Here is a 6937-nt window from a genome sequence, read left to right as displayed (position 1 = left end):
TAATATTTGCAATGAGATATTCAAGAATTTTATAACAATTTAAATTATACAGGGTCCGGCATTAGTGCGTCGGGCATCTGTAGCTCCTAGAATAAAAAATTTGAGAATTTTGTTTAAGTGCAAACCTAAAGTATGTACCAGGATGTATTTCAGGAAAATATTTTAACTTCTATAGGGTGGCTCAAAAAAGTGTGAGTGGACCTGGATGATTTTTTTTAAATAGAACACCCTGTATCTTATTGCATTTTTGGCTTCCTTTCAGATCACGTTACATAACCCTAAGATATGAATAAATATATTTCGATAGTTTCAGAGATATTAAAACATAAATCACAAATATATATTTTTCAGCCATTCTTAAAAAAATTATTAAAAATACAAGAACTTTTTTGAAATCAAAACTACATTAGGTATTTACATTAGATGGTCTGTTCTTACTTTGCTATAAATATGAAAATCTTAAATTATACAGGATGTTCAAAATTCTACGTCAAACTTACTAAAATATAAAATAATTTTTCTTCGTTTTTTTAAATGGAATACCCTGTATATTATTTTTTCAATAGACGGAGAATTAAAAATTGAACATTTTTTTGTATTTAGAGTATTTCAAAATTTTGAACGGTTTCGCAGATATTTGAGGTTTTATATTTCATATGGCATTTTCCACAGTAATTTTTTATCAGAGAGACCAATGATTTTTCTCTCATATTTTACCATTGAAAGCGCCATATGAAATAATAACTGCGTGTATTTGCGAAATCGTTAAGAATTTTGAAATACTCTAAATACAAAAAATGTTCATTTTTTTACTCCCCATCTAATAAAAAAATAATATACAGGGTGTTCCATTTAAAAAAAACAAAGAAAAAATATTTTATATTTTAGAAAGTTTGGCGTAGAATATTGAACATCCTGTATGATTTACGATTATCATATTTATAGCAAAGTGAGAACAGACCATCTAATGTAAATACCTAATATAGTTTTGATTTCAGGACAGTTTTTGTATTCTTAATAATTTTTTTAAGAAGGGCTGAAAAATATATATTTTTGATTTATTTTTTAATATCTCTGAAACTAATCGAAATATATTTATTCATATCTTAGGGTTATGTAAAGTGATCTGAAAGGAAGCCAAAAATGCAATAATATACAGGGTGTTCCATTTAAAAAAAATCATCCAGGTCCACTCACACTTTTTTGAGCCACCCTATAGAAGTTAAAATATTTTCCTGAAATACATCCTGGTACATACTTTAGGTTTGCACTTAAACAAATTTCTCAAGTTTTTTATTCTAGGAGCTACAGATGCCCGACGCACTATTGCCGGACCCTGTATTTAACATCAACACATTTAAACTATATCTAATACCAATACAAATCAATAGAAAACCAAAACATGAGATTTTGCTAGAGGTGTTCGACATGTCGACCGTCTTCTGTTATGGACAGACGGGACCGTTTTTAAACATTTCTCGCGGAATTCGAGGGGGTGAAAGATACCCTCGCATAACCGCTAGAAGTATTTCTAATTCTTGTCCAGGTTATATGGACAAAAATTAAAAATAAGAACCTTTATTCTTCCGCAAAGATAAAAATCCATTCAACAATCCAGGCACTAAGTCCGGCGGCCAACGCAACGGCTGGGATGTCGGTTAGCTATTCAATTATTCTCGAAATTGGCTGCAAAAATTTGATGATACCTTCAGCGTTGTGAGATAATGCCTCGTCTTGCTGGAAAATATATCTGTTGTCGAGTTCCATAGGGGCATATCAGCAATAAGGGATCCAAAGCCTCTCTACTTCTTAAAAGTGGCAAACTTTTAAAAATTCTGTATTTCGAAGGGTACTATAGCAAAATATGAAGGGTGCTATATTTTTAGAAAGACAATTTTAAGTTCTTTTCGGTTAATTAAAAATATACTACAGGGTACCTCAAATAAAAAACCAATTTTTCTGTTGATAGTTTGTAAATTATTAATTTAAAAAAATATATACTTAAGCCATCAAATTCTTCGTAAATAGGTGCTTTGGAAAGGTTTTCATAGAAATACAAAATTTTCCATAGCAAAAAAGTTACAGCGATTTGTTAAAAATGCACATTTTTGAATAACACCCCGTAACTCCGAAACGGCAAAGATATCGACGTGCGGTTTTCACCATCATGTTTTTAATAAAAAGTAAGCTCGAGACACCGATATTAGTTTTCGTCTATGTCCTATAAAAAGGGGTGTTTCTCTTTAAAAAAACGTAAAAGCGTCAAATTTGACCCACCTTGTACAAAAGGAAAATCTTTATTATTATTGACATTTTGGGAAAAATGCATCCTTCATAAAAATTTTTGCTTGTTCTAAAATGGTTAATCCCGTTTATACTTTTCCAAATTTCCATGCCGTTTTAGAGAAAATTAAGAAAAACACAAAAATATGGTTGATGAAGTCCTAAAATTTAACAGGCGTTCTATGGTAATATCAATTCGATTTCATTCTTTGATAGATGGTTATTTTTAATTTTGATAAAGATTTTGATTAATGTCATATTTTTTGCAGTTGTTAAAGTATCATATATTTTCCGATAACTATCATCACCCTCTCCGTAGCATTGAACTAAATAAATTTTGTGCTTCTTTAACATTTTAAAAATCAATGTACGATACGCAAATTGTACGATTAAAGAGACCGGTTGCCGAAATCGTACCACTAGGCTTTCTTTACTTTACTTACCTTCTAAAATTTTTCTAAACGTGTCCACATATTCATACTTAACCATACCTAATCTTAGAGTGGTTTAAAAAAATTACATCAGGCTTTAACTTGATAATCAATATCATCATCAAGATATCGTGTTAATAAGCTCTTTAATAGCTCTCATAATCTTTTCCGAGTCATTATTTTTATCTGTTTTAACGACTATTACCTGAGTTCTGGTTGCAGGTTGCAGGTCATCTTGTACCTCAAATCAGCATCTGTGTAAATATTTCTGTCTACAGACCAAATGCTACTCCAAAAAACTCCAAAATCAAGTTGTAGTAGTGTAAGTTATACTTATAGTTCCACTGTAAGATACTTTTATTAAACCTGTAAATTGAGCAACTCTACAGAGGTGCCTAGAGAAGTAGCGACACCATTGAAAATAACAAAATAATTTTTTTAGCAGACTTTTTACAAGTATAAGATGATGTTGTTAGGAAATATTCTCTAGTTTGAGAAAAACTATACATCCTCAATTACATTCCACCAAGCCGTACAGAATTACTTACCTTAAGTCATCGAAATATTAGAGCCTACATACAAAGAATCTTTAATATGTATTTTTTCTACAAGCACTAGTGCTACTTGAAAAAAGATCTTTGATAGTAACTGCAGTGTTATTGACTGCTTACTAAATATATCACAAAGTGTCACGGCATTGCAATAATTATAAACCAGATATTGAAAAGGTACGATTTAGGTGTAGGTACCGGCACAGGCAATGACTAAAGAATACAAGCACTAATTACACCCGAGACCAAATTGTTACCATACCACCAAACAGTGCCGAGGCACATATTTTTCTTAACCTAAACTGCTTGAAGATATAATATTTATATTTTTGATAAATGTTTTGACTACGCTTATGGTGTATGCTTTGGTATCATACGAATTAACTACGAAAAAAAAACGTATTAAAATGTTAACAAAAGGTCAAAACTAGTATCGACGTATAGCACATATCAAGTACAGGGTGGGTCAAATTCGACGCTTTTAAATGGAAACAGCCTTTTCTATAGGAGATAGACGAAAACTAATATCGGTGTCTGGAGCTTAATTTTCATCAAAAACATGATGGTGAAAACCCCACATCAATATCTGTTACCGTTTCGGAGTTACGGGGTGTTTTTCAAAAATGTGCATTTTTAAAAAATCCGTGTAACTTTTTTGCTATAGAAAATTTTGTATTTCTATGAAAACATTTCCAAAGCACCTTTTTACGTAGAATTTAATGGTTTAACTATAATTTTTTTAAAATGAATAATTTAAGAGTTATCAATAGAAAAATTGATTTTTTATTTGGGAAACCCTCTATATTTTTAATTAACTGAAAATAATTTTGTCAGTTATATTTTTGGAAAGGTAATTTTAAATTATTTTCAATAAATTAGAAATATACAGGGTGTCCTATACACAAAATCAAATTTTCTGTTGATAATTCTTAAATTTTTAATTTTAAAAAAATTATACTTAAACCATTAAATTGTACGTAAAAAGGTGCTTTGGAAATGTTTTCATAAAAATACAAAATTTTCCATAGCAAGAAAGTTACAGCGATTTGTTAAAAATGCATATTTTTGAAAAACACCCCGTAACTCCGAAACGGTAACAGATATCGATATGCGGTTTTCACCATCATGTTTTTGACAAAAATTGAGCTACAGACACCGATATTAGTTTTTGTCTATCTTCTATAGAAAAGGGTGTTTCCATTTAAAAGCGTCGAATTTGACCCACCCTGTACATATAATAACAGAAAAATAATTATGAAATTCAATAAGAAAACTAAGAAAACGCTAAAAAGGTGGAGTGGACTGTTTATTTACCTATGAAACGTAACTACTGGCTCTTTCTTGTCCCTGCGGCTTTTACACTTGAAAGCTGAACAACTAATCATCATTCTAATAAAGTTTATACAAAGTTCACTACATACAAACTATTAAGAATCGCTAAAATTGTCGCTGATAACCAGCTGATGAATCATTCGTTAAACCAAAAAAATGGCGTTCAACATCACAAGTTCTACTGCAGCCCGTACCTATATGAGCGTTACATATCCTTGTATTCTTTAGTCATTGGTATTTATAGGTGACTTTATGATATCAAACGTAGCAACGAAATAAACCTCTATTACTTTTATATTTTACTTACGGTTAAAAATTCTCTATAAATTTATATATAAAACAGAAAATTCAAGAAATCATAACGAATTAAATGATTTTTTTTCTATTTATAAAGAAACTCTCATTATCAAGTGTTACCAAAAGTACCTCCCATTTTTCACTTGGCAAATTGTCCAAGATGACAGTGCCAGGATTATAGACGCCCTGTTAAACTTAATCCTTAAAACCCGAATACGATTTTAGGGGAGAGCGGTCGAGTAGAGGACGCGTTTGTCCAACGCAAGCTGCACCGATTTGTACTCACCCCCTTATATAGGATTATTGGCCTGGTTTACTTTTTGGATTTAAGGCCTACAAAGCCGCCGGTGTTACGTATTACCTCGCGCGACCATTTGCATTACAACTTCATCAATTCGTATTAGGAAAATTAATAAAAAATTCAGATATAAAAAAATCGAGCCACAGACATTTGGTCTCGATCAAATAATTAAGGAACAGTAGGAATGTAGGAATTTAAAATTAACACAATAAATCAAATAATTTACTTTTTTTCTCTTAAAATATTATACAATATTTTTATGTCAACTGAAAAATGAGCGAATTATTAAAAATACGATTCTTTGATTATTTATTTATTTTATATACAGGGTCCGGCAATAGTACGTCGGGCATCTGTAGCTCCTAGAATAAAAAACTTTTTTGTTTTTTTTTTGTTTAAGTGCAGACCTAAAGTATGTACTAGAATGTATTTCAGGAAAATATTTTAACTTCTACAGGGTGGCTCAAAAAGTGTGAGTGGATCGGGTAATTTTTTTTATACGGAACACCCTGTATATTATTGCATTTTTGGCTTCCTTTCATATCACTTTTTAGATATGATATTACGATAGTCTCAGAGATATTAATAAATAAATAAAAAATATGCATTTTTCAACCTGTCAAAAAATTATTAAAAATACAAGAAGTGTCCTGAAATCAAAGCTATATTAGGTGTTTGCTTTAGATAGTCTGTACTTACTTTGCTATAAATATCGTAACATTAAATCACACAGGATTTTGAAAATTCTACGCCAAACTTTCTAAAATACAAAATAATTTGTCTTTGTTTTTTTTAAATAGAACGCTCTGTATATTATTTTTTTAATAAATGGAGAATTAATAGACGAACATTTTATGTATTTAAAGTATTTAATTTTTTTAACGGTTTCGTAGATATTTGCGGTTTTATATTTTGTTTTTCCACAGTAAATTTTTATTAAAGCCACCCAATGATTTTTCTTTCAAATTTTAACGTTGAAAGAGCCATATGAAATAAAACTGCGAGTATCTGCAAAATCGTTAAAAATTTTGAAATATTCTAAATGCAAAAAATGTTCATTTTTTAATTCTCCATCTAATAAAAAGATAATATACATACATTAAAAAAAACAAGAAAAAATGTTTTATATTTTAGAAGGTTTGGCGTAGAACTTTGAACACCCTGTACGATTTAAGATTAAGATATTTATAGAAAAAAGTAAGTACAAACCATCTAAAATAAATACCTAATATAGTTTTGATTTCAGGACAGTTCTTGTACTCGTATTTTTAATAATTTTTTTAAGGAAGACTGAAAAATATATATTTTTTATTTATTTATTAATATTTCTGAAACTATGAAAATATATTTACTCACATCTTAGGATTATGAAAATTGATCTGAAAGGAAGCCAAAAAATGTAATAATATACAGGGTGTTCCATTTAAAAAATATTAACCCGATCTACTCACACTTTTTTGAGCCACCCTGTAGAAGTTAAAATATTTTCCTAAAATACATCCTAGTACATACTTTCAAAATTCCTAAGTTTTTTACGCTAGGAGCTACAGATGCACTATTTGCTGTCCTCCTTTCACGCAGTTGAGCAGCTCCGAACTGTTCAAGCCTTTCAGAACCGTCGAGTAGCCCCAGGGCGTAAAGCCCGGAACTCGAAGTTCGCGAATGGAGGACAGCAATTGCCGGACCCTGTAGAACGCGTCACATAACAATAAACAATGATAATGTAACAGATATTTTATTTA

The sequence above is a fragment of the Sitophilus oryzae genome, unplaced genomic scaffold, assembly GCF_002938485.1.
Source record: "Sitophilus oryzae breed Bouriz unplaced genomic scaffold, Soryzae_2.0 scaffold_1059_pilon_pilon, whole genome shotgun sequence".
Taxonomy (NCBI): Eukaryota; Metazoa; Arthropoda; class Insecta; order Coleoptera; family Curculionidae; genus Sitophilus; species Sitophilus oryzae.
Note: the sequence above shows the minus strand (reverse complement) of the source record.